Here is an 18,316-nt window from a genome sequence, read left to right as displayed (position 1 = left end):
TGCCTAGAAATTACATAAATTGCAAGAAAGTGCAATAAACTACAAAAAAATTGAAAATCGTTTTTGTTTTTTTAACATATATTTCTAGTTAGAGAAATTTAAGAGGCTTATCCCTCAAAACTGTAAATACAAAAAAGTTTCACAAAATAGTTTCCTACCACAGGAAATTTATTTTGAGTGTCTTCATAGTTTTATTTTTGAAATACACCAATTTTTATATACTGCAGGAAAAACGAAAATAAATATTATAAAAAAGCAGCATGTGCATCAAAATAAACTATTTCCAGCAGTGCAATATGAGTCCTCAGCATCCCAGAAACGACACAGGAAGTCATAAAGTCAAACATAACTTTTAAAAACACCAGTATAGGCTCATGAGGCCCTGATGGTAAAAAACTACATTTCCGCAAAAATGACGTCACTTCCGGTTTCGGGCAGGTAATGGCGGACATGCGATAGCTCACGCTGACGTCTATTCCAATGTAGGAAGTGTTATGAACAGCTGATCGGATTGGCAAAGCTGTTTCTGGAATATTATGTTTTTGTTGCTGCAAGCGCTTTTTATGCCGTTTTTGCAAAGCTTTATGTGGAAGGAAACCGTGACCGAGGACAAGCTGATGGCATAAGATGTAAGTACAACTCCTCCAGTTTCATATGCAAAAAATATTATTGCGCTAGCTTACGTGGTTGCAGAGCTACAAGGATTTAAAAGTAGTTGCGCAAAACAGAGCGTGCCCACTCTGACCGGTTTTAAAGGGTTAAGCAAACAGTATCATTAAAGTTCTTCATGACTGGGCCAAATGTCCTCTTTTTTGGAAATCAAAATATGGTCACCCTAGGCTAGCTGGTATATAATGATGTGCTACGTGATCACTAGCGACACAGCTATGTTAGCATAGCATAAACACAGTGAAGCTGGAGGATGAACGCTAACGTTTTTCCACTCTATAAAAGTTAACATGAGGGTTCCCGATGGTTAGGGACAAATACAATCGCATGGCAGGATGCTGTAAACGGACCAAACTTCAGTCAGGAGAACAACTGAGATAATCCATCCACAATACGAGGTTAGTCATTCATATACTGCTGCATGGGCTGTAGCTACATTGTAAGGGTTTAAACACTGAGCTTTAAAATGAACAGTGGTGGTAAAAACCGGGACAGGCCGACAGTGATCACTGACTGTTTTTAGGGGCTTGTTAAGATCAAATAGAACAAAATACAAAACATGTTAAAAACACAGAGTAGTTTGGACTCAGAAGCAGGGCTCATATGTCATCGCTTAAAGACTGGATAATAGGGTACAGTAAAGAGTAATTTTCACCAGAGTTTTGTTTTGTTGTTTTTGTTTCTAATGTATGTGATCATGTTGTTGTTTTAATCCTTGGATGAACTTGAATTACAGTAACACAGGATTATCCATCCTTCCAGTTCCTTCCAGACTTAATTAAAGTAGCTTTACAGAAATCATTTTGCATCACACAGGTGAGCGTTTGTGTCACAAATAAAGCTGCTCATTTTGATTTAGTATATTACTGTCCTCTCCTGTCCATTATTTTATGTAAAAGGATTTCAGCCAGTTAAGAGCTGCCAGCAGATGACACTCAGAAAAAATGAAACAAACACAAAAACCCAAACAAAGATATTTTTTGGAAAAAGCAGGAAAAAATAATGGGTTGAGGGTAGAGTCTCTGGATACAGAAGAGAGTGCACGATCTCTATTCACAGCCAGCGTTTGCAGCCATCAATATGATTGTGTTCATGCACACTGCACCAGGTAATGCATACAGTGAGCTTCCTCTGTGACAATGGGCTGAGTCAACTGCATAATGGATGATGTGTCAAAGTTGTCATGCTTCTTTTTGCATTTTGAATGTTACTATTGTTTGAACAGTAAAATTGTGACTGGTCGAAAAGTACAATCTGCCATCATAATTACTGCTTTGTGCTCTGTGTAGGATTAGTCATTCTCCTGCCTGGAAATGCAGGATCCTTTATGAGCCCCTGTCAAATCCTACTGTGCCGTGTGTCACTCTCTGAGCTTGAGGGGCGGGGTTAAATGATGTTTACACAGGCATCTTACCCATCTAAAGGCCATATTCTTATAACTCCATGTGTCATGTCAAAAGTTCAACATTTCTGATCTGTGTGTGTTTTAAGTCAAACCTTTAGTTGCTTTTTTATTCTAACCAAACAGCTTCACTAATCAGAAACTGGAATAATAAAAAATAAATAAAAAATGTATTTCTATGATAGAACCACATGAGTAAAGAAAAACACCATCTGCCATTAGGACAGTTTATCTCATCACAGCGGTTTTATAGATGTGATTTTGACAGAGCTACATTTTGTTGTTCTTGTTGTGTTGCATGGTTAGAAAAAAACACACTTGGTGACAACCATTAATTAAAAACAAGCAAAAAAACAAAACAATCAATTAATTGTTTCACTGGGGAATTATTGTGGAAGACTGGATCATCTCTCTGGGGTTTGGAGCTCATCCATCAATTTGCATGTGGGTGCTTTGAAGCACTCTTCCATCTCATCATCATTAGACGGAGCAAAATAGAGCCTGTGGGTCTACTTTTCCTTGTTGTCCGGCTGTTTCACCAACTACAGAGTGTTGACAAATACTAGTATTCACTGTGTATTTCATATTATCTGCATAACTGATCTGTCTTATCCTTATCCAGTGTAACCTGGAATTGCTGTGTTTATGTCCTGTGCTGCGTCTGTCTCTTTGGCTCACACAGGAAGTGGCTACGTGCTGTGTTTTAAAGCTTTACTCCCGTAATAGTTACTACAGATGTTCCACATACTGGGAATGTAAATAAATGAATGAGTGATTCTTCCCAAAACCGTTTCCTCCTACAAAATAAAAACAAGCACTATAAGAAGAAATGTTTGTGAACATGGCAACAGATGAAGTCTGTGTTGATTTGACAAATAAATAAAAATAAAATCTTCAGGTTCAAACCTTCAGGGGTATTGGGGTTGTTAATGCGCCTGGCTTTTCCATCTCTGGCTGTACATCATGAACAGCGTGTCCTTCAGAGGCACCAAAAAACAGGAGACTGAAAATGTCAGTAAAAATATTACAAACTGAAAATAAAGTAGAAAACACACAAGCCTTGGGGCTTAACAAGACTGACTCTCCCCTCAAGGTTGCTCTTCTTCTTCTTTGAACAATATCAAGTTTATTTTTTAAATACTTTTTGCCAATGACAAATACCCAGCGTGTGCATGAAGGACCCATCTTCCCTGCAAGATATTCATTATATTTGCCAAATTGTTATTCATGGAATGATAACAGACAAAGCTTTATTGTTCACTCCCCTAATTATTAAGCACTTACCTGGTAAACCTTTAATAAATTAACAGTGTTGCTGAATAATTACCGCTGCTAAAATGAGATAATAAATAAGTGAGAAGGTAAACACAGAAAAAACTGCAGCCATGCTAAGAAAGCCCTACACGGTTATTCACAGAGTCAACAAAGCTGCGCAGCTGTGAGCGCTGAAGGCTGGGAATAAATAAAATACTAAAAATTTGTACTTCTTGGAAAACAGGGAGAAACAGGTATTTCATCAGGCATCCCAAAATTTATGTCAGTACAGCCCAAATTGCATGATCTACTGCTGAATATCTGGAAAGATGAATCTGCTTCTTAAATAATTATTAATGACTGCATTCTTTAAAACATCTGCAACTATCTTTGCAGTGATGTTAAATATAACTTTTGATCTCACCTGAAAACCCCCCAAAAAGACATTTCATTGGTTCACAGAAGTGTTCAACGCTGTATGAACGTATGAACGTGTGTGAATGTTAGACAGAAAGCACTTTAGCAGAAAAAAAGTCTCATTCTCAAAAAAAAAATATAAACACAAAAAACCCAAAACTTGCAGCCTGTGTTCATAAGTTCACCGTCTATTGCCAAACATTCGTCTGTCGTCGGCAGGCGATGAACAGTGACGGCATCCTAGCTAAGAACCAGGCAGATGATTGGTGGTTTACCAAAATTCAATTGAACTCAATTCAATGTTATTTATACAGCATCAAATCACAACAACAGTCACCTCAAGACGCTTTATATTGTAAGGTAGACCCTACAATAACACATACAGAGAAAACCCAACAATCATATGACCCCCTATTAGAATAGAATAGAATTCAACTTTATTGTCATTGCACATGCACAGGTACAGGGCAACGAAATGCAGTTTGCATCCATCCAGAAGTGCTTTAGTGATATAGATATATTACAATATATATTAGCAATAGTATAGATATGTAAGTATACTACAGAAATGGGTCTATTATGGTATGTTATAATGTACACGGTATGAAGTATGTTGTGAATATTCTATAACTAAGTATGTAAAGGCTGTAGTGAGTACAAGCTATGTACAGGCTATGAACAGGATATAAATATGAAAAACTATACAGAATATGAAATAAATAACTTTACAGAAATCTGAGATATACAGCTATACAGAAATGGGAACTATGCAAGTTGTAAACAGTTGTAGGATTAAAGATTATTGAATGTACAGAATGATTATTTACACAGAGCTATACAGTAGTGCAGTTAAGATAAGTGAGGGTGTAGATAGTTTCTACAGAGGCTATATAAAGTGCTAGTGGTTGTGAGTGGTGGTTCACTCCATGTTATTATTGTGTGTTTGAGGGTACAGTTGTCCATTGTGGGTGTGTGTATGTTCAGTCCATGAGTTTAACGTGGGTCAGATGTCAGGAGGCAGAGTTCAGGAGTCTGACAGCTGTGGGGAAGAAGCTGTTCCGGTACCTGGTGGTCTTAGTCCGGAGGCTCCTGTGGCGCCTCCCAGAGGGCAGGAGGGTGAAGAGTCCATGTGATGGGTTACTGGGGTCTTTGATGATTTTCCCAGCCCTTTTCAGACACCGCTTCCTGTAGATGTCTTTTATGGCAGGAAGTGGTGCTCCGGCGATGCGCTGGGCAGTTTTCACGACCCTCTGCAACGCCTTCCGGTCCGAGGCAGAGCAGTTCCCGTACCAGACTGTTATACAGTTGGTCAGGATGCTCTCGATGGTGCAACGATAGAAGTTCACCAGGATGTCTGAGGACAGGTGGTTCTTCCTCAGGGTCCTCAAGAAGAAGAGGCGCTGGTGAGCCTTCTTGACCAGCTTGGAGCAGTTGGTCGTCCAGGTGAGATCCTCGGAGATGTGGACTCCCAGGAACTTGAAGCTGCTCACACGCTCCACAGCCGTCCCCTTAATGTGGATGGGTGGATGCGGGTCAGCATTCCTCCTGTAGTCCACGATGAGCTCCTTGGTCTTCTCGGTGTTAAGCAGCAGGTTGTTTGTGTCGCACCACAGCCAGACGATCCACCTCCTCCCTGTAGGCGGCCTCATCGTTGTCACTGATGAGGCCAATCACCGTGGTGTCATCTGCAAACTTAATGATGGTGTTGGAACCATCAGCAGGTCTGCAGTCGTGGGTGAAGAGGGAGTAGAGGAAAGGGCTCATCACACAGCCTTGTGGTACACCGGTGTTCATTGTGATGGTAGATGAGCAGTGGTTATCCAGCCGGACATGTTGGGGGCGGTTGGTCAGGAAGTCCAGTAACCATTTGCAGATGAGGGAGCTGATGCCCAGGTCTGTCAGTTTCCTGATGAGTTGTGAGGGGTGGATTGTGTTGAATGCTGAACTGAAGTCTATAAACAGCATTCTGGCGTAGGTGTTGTTGTTGTCCAGGTGTGAGAGGACAGAGTGCAGTGCGATGGAGACTGCATCCTCTGTGCTCCTGTTCTGGCGGTATGCGAATTGGTGGGGGTCCAGGGTGGGGGGGAGACAGGATTTGAAGTGTGCTAGGACCAGCTGCTCTAAGCACTTAGTGATGATGGGGGTGAGTGCTACTGGGCGGTAGTCATTGAGGCAAGATGGGTTGGAGTTTTTGGGTATCGGGACGATGGAGGTGGATTTGAAGCAGGCCGGTACCACAGCGTGGGCCAAGGACAGATTGAATATGTCTGTGAGCACTCCTGCAAGCTCCCCAGAACACGCTCTGAGAACACGCCCGGGGATGCCATCTGGACCTGCAGCCTTGTGGACATTGATCCTGCTCAGCACCGCTCCTACATCGGTGGGGGAGAGAGTCAGAGGTTGGTGATCTGGCGTCATGTCTGCTTTGGTTGTGGTTGTGGGGTTCCCTCGCTCAAAACGAGCATAAAAGTTGTTGAGCTCGTTGAGGAAGGAGACATCAGAGGATGCGGGGGAGGGTTTGGTGGTCCTGTAGTCTGTGATGGTCTGGAGTCCTTGCCACATGCGTCGGGGGTTGGAGTTGGAGAAGTGTTCTTCTACCTTCTTTTTGTAATGGTGTTTGGCTTTTTTGATGCCCTTCTTTAGATTAGCCCTGGCTGTGCTGTAGGCGTGTGCATCTCCTGACCTAAAGGCGGTGTTGCGGGCCTTCAGGAGGAGACGAACATCCCGGTTCATCCAAGGCTTCTGGGTGGGGTACATGGTGATCCGTTTCTGGGTGGTGACACTGTCTGTGGTTTCGGAGATGTAATCCAGTACAGATGAGGCGTACTGGTCCAGGTCTGTGTGGGTGAACATATTCCAGTCTGTGTTTTTAAATCTGTCCTGGAGCACTGCGTCTGTCCCCTCTGGCCACACTTTAATTGTCCTCACAGCAGGTTTCACACGTTGGATGAGTGGTGAATACCTAGGTGTGAGGAACAGGGAGAGATGGTCCGATTGTCCAATGTGGGGGAGGGGTGTGGCTTTGTAGGCTCCAGCCAGGTTGGAATACACATGGTCTAAAGTCTTGTCTCCTCTGGTGTGGCAGGAGACATGTTGGTGGAATCTGGGGAGGACTGTCTTTAAGTTGGTGTGGTTGAAGTCGCCAGCAACAATAAAAGCAGCCTCGGGGTGTTTATTCTGGTGTTTGTTAATGGCTGCAGAAAGTTCTTTCATGGCTAACCTAGCATTAGCGTCGGGGGGGGGGATATACACGGCAGTGAGTATGATTGAAGTGAATTCTCTGGGGAGATAATAAGGTCTGCATTTGACCATTAGAAACTCCGCATTAGGTGAGCAGTGACTCTCAGTAGTAGTGGAGTTCATGCACCAAGCATTGTTAATATAAATGCACAAACCTCCACCTCTGGTCTTGCCGGAGTCATCTGCTAGCCTGTCGGCTCGGTGTGTGTGGCGTCCTGCTAACTCGATAGCATTGTCCGGGCAGCTGTTGTTCAACCATGTTTCGGTGAAAAACATGACATTTGAGTCCATAATCCGTCTGTTGTTAGAGATGGAGAGCCGTATCTCATCCATTTTGTTTGCCAGAGAACGGACATTGGCGAGGAAAATACTGGGTAAAGGCAGCCGGTGTGGTGTTAGCTTTAGCTTAGCCCGTAGCCCTCCGCGCCTACCTCGCCTTTGTTTACGATCTCGGCGCCGTCTGCGTGCACTTCCGCCCGGCCGGGGAGAGTGGGCAGCCTCCGGTGTTCTGGAGATCTCTGGGATGAGTCGGAGATCGGCGATAAAACTGTTGGAGTTGTGAGTCCAGATGTCCAGAAGCTCTTGTCTGCTGTAGGTCAGCAACGCACAGCAATTCTGGACGAATAATCCGGTTAAAAGTAGATAAAAAACCGCTAAATAGCAGATTCTGGAGAGACACTGAGCCTCGCGTTGTTCACGCGCCGCCATCTTGGAAAGTAGCAAGCACTTTGGCGACAGTGGGAAGGAAAAACTCCCTTTTAACAGGAAGAAACCTCCAGCAGGACCAGGCTCAGGGAGGGGCGGGGCCATCTGCTGTGATTGGTTGGGGTGAGAGAAGGAAGACAGGATAAAGATATGCTGTGGAAGAGAGCCAGAGATTAATAACAAGTATGATTCAATGCAGAGAGGTCTGTTAACACATAGTGATGCCCTCTTATTACTTTATTATAATAAGAAGAACAGTATAATTTTATATCTTATTATATTATTTGCTATTATACAAATAGTGCTGGTGGGAGGTTCTCTTGATTATTGCTGCCTGATTTAAGTGGATATACATGAACGTCTGAGCACAACTGCAGAGTAACAGCTGAGATGTAGCTCAGATGATTTATATACCAGAAAAAAGAAAATGTTTCACCTTTTCTGAACTCAAACGTGACAAAAGTTTTAGAAAGTTAAACTGTTGACAGATTTCATGTGGAGTACAGTCTGCTGTCATGTCTCTTCATACACAAACAGCTTTTAATGAAGCCTGTGCAGAAGACGATACGTTCAGCAGCAACACTTAAATAAGTTTGGAGGTAATTAGTCTGCCCTAATTAGGCAGAAACCTGCTTCTACACATAGAAAACAATCCTAGGTGAGAATCAATAGTTTGATGATGGGTTTTGCACTTCTAAAAGAATTCCCTGTTGCCAAATAAACATCCAGCAATATAACGATCAAAGGAAAGAGAAACCACTTCCTTACAGTAAAAAGTTATTATCAGTGTGAATATGATGATAGTAATAAACTCAGTTCTAATTTCTTATGTGCTAATTAATTTTGTGGAGAGCCTCAGAGATTCCCTTTAATGTGGTGAACGCTGCATGACTGCAGGTAAAGACAGAAAGTAGCTGGAAACAGTGGTCAGCATGGAGAGCAGCACTGTAACACTGGAAAATATAATTTCAGGTGCTTTTTGTTTTTGGGTGGCCAAAGATGTTTGCTAGTCTGGAACAGATGCAAAAGGAAGCGGAAACAAAGAATAAAGAACGACTAATATTATATGAAATATAGTTATTGTTAGCTTTGGGTTCTATAGCTTCTCGTGGATTTGTGCAAAGAGAGCCAAACAAATGCTTTCATGCTTTTTTTAAAAAATTGGGCGACTGGGCATGTCAACGACGGTCTGAGTTTGGGAAAAAATAAAGGGTTCGGTAAACAATAACGCTCATTCGTTTAAGTCCACCTCTCTTAAGTAGCTAAGTGGAGCTGATGCAGCGTGTGGAGTCCTCCTGTCAGGCTCGACGTCTTACTGACCTTTCAGATCGCAGGCTTGGATCTTGTGCTTCCTCAGGTGGGAGATGGTTGGCCATGTACCCAACTGCATATTCACGATTACGGAAAAATTCATGCCATCCTTGAGCAGGAGAACACGAAGCCTTTCAGGCAGGGCTCTTCTGCTTTCTTGATTATTTGCAGGACTGTGTAGCAGGTGGAGCAGAGAAATCATTTGTGTGACAGATTAGAATCAACAACAAACATTTAAAGATTCAGTCCTCGTTCGTTTATTATATGATTGCCTGTTTAACAGATTCCTGCATGATTTTTATTTATGAAATTCTCCAAAAGTCAGTTCTCCATACCTCGAAATGTGACAGTAAAGCATTTTCAATAACGTGTAATAAATCACGTTCTGCCTGCTTGTCTCTGTTCATTCCTGTACACGGATCATTCAGCACAACTCTAAGATAGATTAATAAGACCGATCTCTACAGCTGCACTGCAACAGACTTTGTCTAGACCACGTTGCGTGTTCATGCTACAGCAGCAGCCTTTGGCATCATTTTACTAACGGTTGTGTTATCACTCTCCTCTCTTCTTCTGGTTACGTGTAGGACGGCTGAGTTGGAGACGTGTGCAGGACAGAGATAAACCCCAGCTGAAGTAAGGACTTCACGTTTTTTTTATTTTGCAGAGATTCAGCATCAGAGCACAAAAAAATGATTTTAACATTTTTAATTTTAATGTTGGATGAAGACTCTTACACCCAGCTTGGTGTCCCACCAGGCAGCTGAACGAAAAACTTCATTAAAAAAGAGTTATGAACTGACTGAATACTGAAAACTAAAGAATTCAATTAAATTTTATTTATATAGAACTTCATATTGTAAGGTAAAGACCAGAAGGTAATACAGAGAAAGCCCCAACTATCAGACGACCCCCTGTGACCATCACTTGGTGACAGTGGGAAGGCAGCCATTCCAATATTTTTGCTCACTGATGCTAAATCTATATTGTGTTATGTGTTTAATGTTTGCAAATCACAACGTATGTGCAGTGTTGGGAAGGTTACTGTATTCCACTACAGATTACAGATTACATGCCCCAAAATGTATTTTGTAACGTATTCCATTATGTTACTCAATGAGAGTAACTATTCTGAATACTTTGGATTACTTAATATATTATCATGCTGTTTACAACTACATGAATGTCCTATTGCTGTGATTTATTACTATTACTGAAGGTTACTCTCCACACCAACACCAACTGGATGTTTAAATCTTAATATAAATGAGTAACAGTAGGTGGACATTAGGTAAGGCTGCACTTTTTGCAGCGATCTCGTATAGAAACTATTCCTCGCGTATATAAAACAGGTCCGCGGCTCCGACTCAGCGTTTTGAGTTTTTATATACAGTGGGGCAAAAAAGTATTTAGTCAGCCACCGATTGTGCAAGTTCCCCCACCTAAAATGATGACAGAGGTCAGTAATTTGCACCAGAGGTACACTTCAACTGTGAGAGACAGAATGTGAAAAAAAAATCCATGAATCCACATGGTAGGATTTGTAAAGAATTTATTGGTAAATTAGGGTGGAAAATAAGTATTTGGTCAATAACAAAAATACAACTCAATACTTTGTAACATAACCTTTGTTGGCAATAACAGAGGTCAAACGTTTACTATAGGTCTTTACCAGGTTTGCACACACAGTAGCTGGTATTTTGGCCCATTCCTCCATGCAGATCTTCTCGAGAGCAGTGATGTTTTGGGGCTGTCGCCGAGCAACACGGACTTTCAACTCCCGCCACAGATTTTCTATGGGGTTGAGGTCTGGAGACTGGCTAGGCCACTCCAGGACTTTCAAATGCTTCTTACGGAGCCACTCCTTTGTTGCCCGGGCGGTGTGTTTTGGATCATTGTCATGTTGGAAGACCCAGCCTGGTTTCATCTTCAAAGTTCTCACTGATGGAAGGAGGTTTTGGCTCAAAATCTCACGATACATGGCCCCATTCATTCTGTCCTTAACACGGATCAGTCGTCCTGTCCCCTTGGCAGAAAAACAGCCCCATAGCATGATGTTTCCACCCCCATGCTTCACAGTAGGTATGGTGTTCTTGGGATGCAACTCAGTATTCTTCTTCCTCCAAACACGACGAGTTGAGTTTATACCAAAAAGTTCTACTTTGGTTTCATCTGACCACATGACATTCTCCCAATCCTCTGCTGTATCATCCATGTGCTCTCTGGCAAACTTCAGACGGGCCTGGACATGCACTGGCTTCAGCAGCGGAACACGTCTGGCACTGCGGGATTTGATTCCCTGCCGTTGTAGTGTGTTACTGATGGTGACCTTTGTTACTTTGGTCCCAGCTCTCTGCAGGTCATTCACCAGGTCCCCCCGTGTGGTTCTGGGATCTTTGCTCACCGTTCTCATGATCATTTTGACCCCACGGGATGAGATCTTGCGTGGAGCCCCAGATCGAGGGAGATTATCAGTGGTCTTGTATGTCTTCCATTTTCTGATGATTGCTCCCACAGTTGATTTTTTCACACCAAGCTGCTTGCCTATTGTAGATTCACTCTTCCCAGTCTGGTGCAGGTCTACAATACTTTTCCTGGTGTCCTTCGAAAGCTCTTTGGTCTTGGCCATGGCGGAGTTTGGAGTCTGACTGTTTGAGGCTGTGGACAGGTGTCTTTTATACAGATGATGAGTTCAAACAGGTGCCATTCATACAGGTAACGAGTGGGGGACAGAAAAGCTTCTTACAGAAGACGTTACAGGTCTGTGAGAGCCAGAGATTTTCCTTGTTTGAGGTGACCAAATACTTATTTTCCACCCTGATTTACCAATAAATTCTTTACAAATCCTACCATGTGGATTCATGGATTTTTTTTTCACATTCTGTCTCTCACAGTTGAAGTGTACCTCTGGTGCAAATTACTGACCTCTGTCATCATTTTAAGTGGGGGAACTTGCACAATCGGTGGCTGACTAAATACTTTTTTGCCCCACTGTATTTTGATGTTTATGGTTTATGTTTAAATTCATTAGGTTTTCTAAGTTCATTTCTATTATGTTACTGTTATGCTGGGCTCACACTGTGCGATTTTTTTTCAGTCACGTTATTCAGCTCCTGCTTAAACTGCACGATTGACTCGCAGGGGTTAGAAGTTCATAGGTCACGATGCTAATGAAAAACATTTATCAGGCAGCTGTGATTGAGCAGCAGTGTAGATCCAACTATTTTCACGGTTGTTGTGGTCGTGATAATTTTGTGAGGCCACATCGAAACGGCTCGGATGAGCTTTCCAAAGTTCTACAAGTTGTGCCTCCATCGCTTGTGTCCAGATCACACGCTGCACTGCCGTGCTGCGCCGTCTTTTTCGCTGACATTTGTGTTTGCGCGTGCGCAGTGTGACAAACTGCGGTGACACCCTCATGACGGTCGCGAGGATTTCAAACCTGTTTGAAATCCTCGCGACCAAGCGATTGATGATCGGGAGCTCGTCGTGAGGTGTTAATCGCGTCTTGTTACCCCACGTATACTACACGATGCACGACGCACGATGAAGGCCAAAATCGGGCCGATCGCCAAAACGGTCGCACGACTCAAAAATCGGCTCAAAATGGGTCAAAAAACCGCACAGTGTGAGCCCAGCATTATAGGTCATTGTTTCTTAGACCCCCCTTGTGTCTGCACCCCCTGTGTTTAAGTCTCCTTTGCCCTTCACGTGTTGTCATGTCTGTATCTCGTTATGTTTCCTGTTTTATTTTGAAGAGGTCTGGTGTCCCATGTTCGTTGTGTTTAGTTTCACTCCCCTGTGGCGTCATTATGTTTATTCTAATCAGCTGTTTCCCTTCATCACCTCCTGTGGGTGTTGAGTCTGTGTGTTTACACTCGTTCCTCGCTCGATCGCCTGCTTTGTTTCCAGGTTTATGGATTCTTGTCAGGTCTTTGGGTCTCTAGGTTCTTGTTCTTTTTATATTTAGCTCACCCAGTTCAGGTTATTGTTAGTTTTGCCTTTTCTTTTGTTTTTGTGCTGTTTACTACCTGCTTTCAGTTAATATTAAGTCTGTTTGCACGCTTTGTTTCATCTGCATTTGGATCCACTATTCAGACTCCGCATAGTCCGCGTCAACACTGCATCACTCTTATTTAAGTTGGGATAATTCTAAGTAGTGACTTTAGACTTTAGTCAGATGTAAGTTGCTATAACCTTCACCTGTGGAGCAGGTGACTGCTAACGGTTCAGAGTGAGACAAACTGATTGCAGCTCAGTTTATTTGGAGAGATCAGAAAACTCAGCAGGACGAGCGGCTTATTTAGTGAAGTTACCTGCTGACGACCAGCAGCGTGTCAGCTCTGTGAGTCTACATGTACTCTCCACACAAAGACAGAATGCCAAATATTACAGAGAAAATCACAAAATGGGACGACCAATAAGTGACCAGGAAAAAAAACAAACTGAATTATCACATCAAGAGCTGCAGGAGAGGCAGAGAGGGGGGGTTTCTCCTGCCGAGCTGCTTCCTGGGTGTTAATATTTGAACTGAATGATCAACCAGGCTTCACTTTCTTTCTGTGCACCTTGTTGAAGCCATTTTGTGATACATTTATTTCCCTCAGTTACCTTTTACATAGAGGAACTAAAATGATTTTTAACAAGATGTGAAAAATCATGACACTGATGGTGCTGCACGTCTGCTTTTTGTCCCCCCTGAATAACCAAATTAATATGATAAAACACTGATGCTAGATAACGGGAAGGGACAGAGAAGTGATGCAGGAAGAACCAGGAAACTCGTCAAATGGTATAAAATGAAATCTAACTAACTGGGTTAGGGGTAAAACCTCAATCTGGTCGGATATTGAGACAGCTCTGTCACAATGCAAACTGAGCGATCTATTATTTTGTAATGATTTTAACGGAATTAAGGCCCTTTGTACAAATCCTGTAACAATCAACACCCTAAAAGCGTGGCGAATTGTCCGCCGTCTTGAGGGAAGATCGAGAATAACATCAACCTTTACCCCTATAATGAATAACCCTGCTTTCCCTCCGGGTTCTTTGGACCCCGGCTTTCAACGATGGTCTGATAAGAATATTAAGTCTCTTGGTGACCTTTTCTCGGGTGGTGAACTCATGTCGTTTGAACAGCTTACCAACAGTTACGGCTTGCCAAGACAGGATTTCTTTCGTTTTTTGCAAATACGACACTATATCACTCACAATACAACCCTTGCTGAGCACCCTGAAGTATCTGATGTTGAGAGGGTTTTGTTTGGGCAACAGCTGACGGTGTCTCTGAGTTCATTTTACCATGTGCTTAATGCTTTGACTACCACTGATGCGCAGGGGATTAGAGGTGTGTGGGAGAGGGAACTGTCGGTAACCATAGATGAAGATAAGTGGGATACCGTTTGGTCTCTCGCAAAAAGGATTTCAATTTGTACTCGGACAAGAGCAATCCAATTTAAGATTTTACACAGATTACACGTATCCCCTCACCGCAGACACCTCTTCAGCCGCTCTCTTTCCCCTGTGTGTCTTAAGTGCAAAACTGATGTAGGGACTTTAACTCACTGTTTTTGGTCCTGTTATAAGCTTCAAGAATACTGGGCTGACATTACAGGTGAACTGGGGAAAATCTTCCACGTTGATATAGAGATGGACCCTTTGTCCCTGATTCTAGGTCTTCCAAGTGACCGCCTAAAAGCGGCGGCCAACAAAAGATTGTATAACACTCTAACATTTGCAGCCAGGAAAAATATCCTCTTACAATGGATCAACGATAGGACTCCCACTGTCTGTGGCTGGCGCAAAATAGTTTTTGAACTGATTCCTCTGGAATACCTCACACACGTTATACACCACAGTGTGGGTCAGTTCTATGGGATGTGGCACCCCTTTTTGGACTATATTGGACCGGACCTTTCCGCTATCTTATTCAAAGGACTACTACACTCGTGATCACCACCCGGGCGCTGTAAGACTGACTCACCACCTCTTGTATGTTATATTTTGTATTTTGTATCTTGTATTATGCCTTATTTAAGAGCTGTTGTGTACATTTTGTGTTTGTACTGTTTTGTTGTTCTGTGTCTACTGTCGAGACACTGTCGTGTTAAAGGAAAATCTGCAATAAAAACAATGATGAAAAAAAAAAACCACAAAGATACCAGGCTTATGCCATGCACTGAAGTCTGAAATATAATACTTTGCAGAATCGTTTGGAGCGATTAGTGCAGCTGGAAAAGTCGTATTAATTCAAAACTCTCATCTTCCTTTGCAACAATGTCAGGCCGCTGGTTGCTGGCTCGGCTAAATCTGAGCAGAAAATATAAACTTCATAAACGTCAGACTTTATCCACCTCCTCGTGCCTTTTTTCACATTACCAGTAAACACTACTGACACAATGGAAGCTGTGCACACTCATTCATCTCCGCTATGCTTATATGGATGTTATGTACTAATGCTGAGAGTCATTCCAAGTCTCCTTCGTGCTTTTTCTTTTTCTGATACTGACCCCGGCTGATCTTCTGTCCATTAGGTTTTCCAAAGAGTGTTTAGTGGTCTGGCTTCTTTAGACGTGGCCTTTGTGTTTGTAGTTAATGTGGATCACAGCTCTGTATCCTGTGGAGAAACCAGCTCTTTAGGATTCCCTTTATGGCAACCTTGGGTCCAATTTTAGCCTTACCCATACAGCCTCTCCCTTATCCTTAATGAGGCAGGGTATAAAGCCTGAGCCAGCACTGATGCGTGTTTACTACACACCTGTTAAGTGTCTGATGTGATGCAAAGTCCACTAACCTACAGGTATGAGCACTTGCAGAAAGACTTCTCTGTAACGCACACACCTCAATATACATGCATTTAAGGCTTATTTTCAGACTGCTTCATAATGAATTATTTCGGTAGCGTGCTTGGATGAATCCCAGTGGAACAGGCACATTGTTTAAAGCGTGATGGAGATTATCTTAATACATTCCTCTGGTAGCGGTGGATGTTGCTGACTAGGGATGGGTACTGGGTATCAGTGCTTTATTTCGGTGCTTTTTTTTCCTGAGCTGTGATACACTTTAGATTCTAGCCAATCATTTTACGTTTCGGAGGATAGTAGGCGGGCCCAGGTACGTACATTCTTTTAGAGCAGAGCTACAGATTAAAAACGCCCAAGGCGAAGCGGTCAAAGTCTGGCTGTACTTCACAGCAAAAGATGCAAACTCAGCAGCAACAAGTGCTTTAAGCTGATACCGTGATACTGTCAAAGGAGGTAACACCTCGAATCTGATGAAACACCTGGCGACACATAGCGGAAAATGCGCCGTATTTGATAGCTTGCTGCGAGACCTCACACCGAGCACGTCTACTGCGGGTGTGGTGCCTGTTATCGGACCGGAGTTAGCAACATCCCCCAAAAACCCGAAGAGGAGAGTCCTGGCCCCTAGCCCTGCCAGTGTAGCAGAAATGATGAGGATGATGATGCAGCAGCAGCCGTTCTTCTCTGCGTGAGTAGCTTAATGTTGTCCGTGTGTAATTTACGTTGAGTAGGCTAACCACGTTATTACATTAATGCAGGTAAGGTGAACTAGCAAACATCATCATAGCTACATGCGGCTGTCTTCTTGTTTGATGGCAGATACTCCCTTCACCCTGGCCAAAAAGGCTAAAATGACCAAAGAAAAAGTGGAAAACAGTTAAACATGAGAGGTTTTTGGACAAAGTTTGTGTTTTTTCCATTGTTTAAGCACTGCTTCCAGCCAAGAGTGATACCATATATGCCCCATAGCTGCAGAAAAGGCTAACATTGTTATCTTTTTACAAAAAAACAGTTAAACATGAGAGGTTTTTGGACCAATTTTGTGTTCTCCATTCTTTAAGCACCGGTTAGGGCACCGTTTAAGCACCGGCACCGTTTCAAAAGTACCAGTTTGGTACTGGTATCGGATAAAACCTAAACGATACCCATCCCTAGTGCTGACAGAGCAGATTGGCTGTTCCTGCTTCTGTTAAAGAAAGGCCGAGGTGCTCAAAGCTGGCTGCTGTGATTCGACTCTACGTCTTCATTCAGAGAGCCCACAGTCGCCTCAAGTGCGACCCGGCGACTATTAGCGTGACCCTTCAACCTCCCTCAGACCGGTGCTGGGCCTTGAATTACGATGTGCACTTTTGTATTGCCTGCCTCGTGGAAAATGCTCTCCACTTAGCAGAACGTTGTGAAAAGGGTTTCTTTTTTTGCCTGTGTATAAAAATGGCTCAACCCCATGAAATAAAAATACAAGTCTGCACTTCAGCTACAAAAACCGGACCAAACAAACAAACCAAAACACAGATATCAAGAAAATCGCAACTAAAATCCTGTTTCTGAGAGTTTTGTTTGTATATGTGAAAAACGATCCACAATTTGCGTTGAGTTATCCCTTGCAGCAAAACAGTGGCACACGAGGTGAATGGAAAACAGCATTGGAGGGAACGCAGTAAATATTAATGTGAAATGCCACTCTGAAAAATGTTTACTTTGCCAGAGCTGAAAAATGATCCTTATTTCATGCGCCGGGATGTTTGTGTAATTCATTTAATCAGTTTATGCTTGGTTTTGTTTTTTTCTTCAAGCCATTACGCAGGATTACAGATTACCTTCACCAGCTGTACGCTGTGGTGTCATTCAGCATTCAGTGCATTTAAATCCAGTCGTTCTACCACTGCCAGCCTGTTCAAAACAGTAACTGCTTATGATGGACAATATTCTTTATTCATGAAGTTGCTCTTTATTGATTATTGCAGCCTGCGGTGTTCTAGCAGAGCAGCTCGTGCAGGAGACTAACATCGAGCTGAAAGAGGACCTGAAGAGGCACTATTATGTCCCCAAAGTCACGCTCACCGTTCAGAAGGGGAGAGTTCAGTTTAATTAGGGAAGCTTAATGCTGCTTTTTATGAGGCCTGGAGGGGCTGCTTCCCCTCCTCCTTCTGCATATTCATGCTTTCCTCTTTGTCTGAAAGACCAAAAGAGGAACATCAGAACCACAGCTCTCAGAGTTTGGAGTCCCAGACATAAAGGTTTGATGTGGATTTGTGTCAAAAACAATTTCAGGAGTATTAAACTGTCACGTTTCTATCGAGCTTTGTGCATCTGAATACGCTCACCAAACAACAAGCGCTGAAGCAGATTGACGACAATCTAACGGGCCCGCACGAGAGGATTTCCTTTAATAACCTCACGCTGAAATAGACCGTTTTATTACCGTGGAAGATGCTGGTCGATCTGGAGCTGAAGCCAGAGGGGGGTTGCCACGCGTCAGGCAGATGACAGCCTGCGTGATTCTAATTGATTTCAA

The 18,316-nt window shown here is 42.9% G+C and overlaps 1 protein-coding gene across 14 annotated transcripts in view; it reads left to right on the top strand.

Annotated features, from left to right (window-relative positions):
- Positions 1 to 561: 561 nt before the first annotated feature.
- lrp1bb (low density lipoprotein receptor-related protein 1Bb) overlaps positions 562 to 18,316 on the top strand; it is a 324,949-nt gene continuing 307,194 nt past the window's right edge. For 13 of the 14 annotated variants that reach the window (XM_082509141.1, XM_082509138.1, XM_082509137.1 and 10 more), the window contains exons 1-2: positions 562 to 629; positions 9,586 to 9,634. The gene's annotated coding sequence lies outside the window, so the exon portion shown is untranslated. The remainder of the gene's footprint in view (positions 630 to 9,585; positions 9,635 to 18,316) is intronic. The other variant, XM_082509129.1, reaches the window with a different exon arrangement.

The sequence above is a fragment of the Aulonocara stuartgranti genome, assembly GCF_965226115.1.
Source record: "Aulonocara stuartgranti genome assembly, chromosome: 16".
NCBI classification, from domain to species: Eukaryota; Metazoa; Chordata; class Actinopteri; order Cichliformes; family Cichlidae; genus Aulonocara; species Aulonocara stuartgranti.
This window is presented reverse-complemented; position numbering and strand designations above follow the sequence as displayed.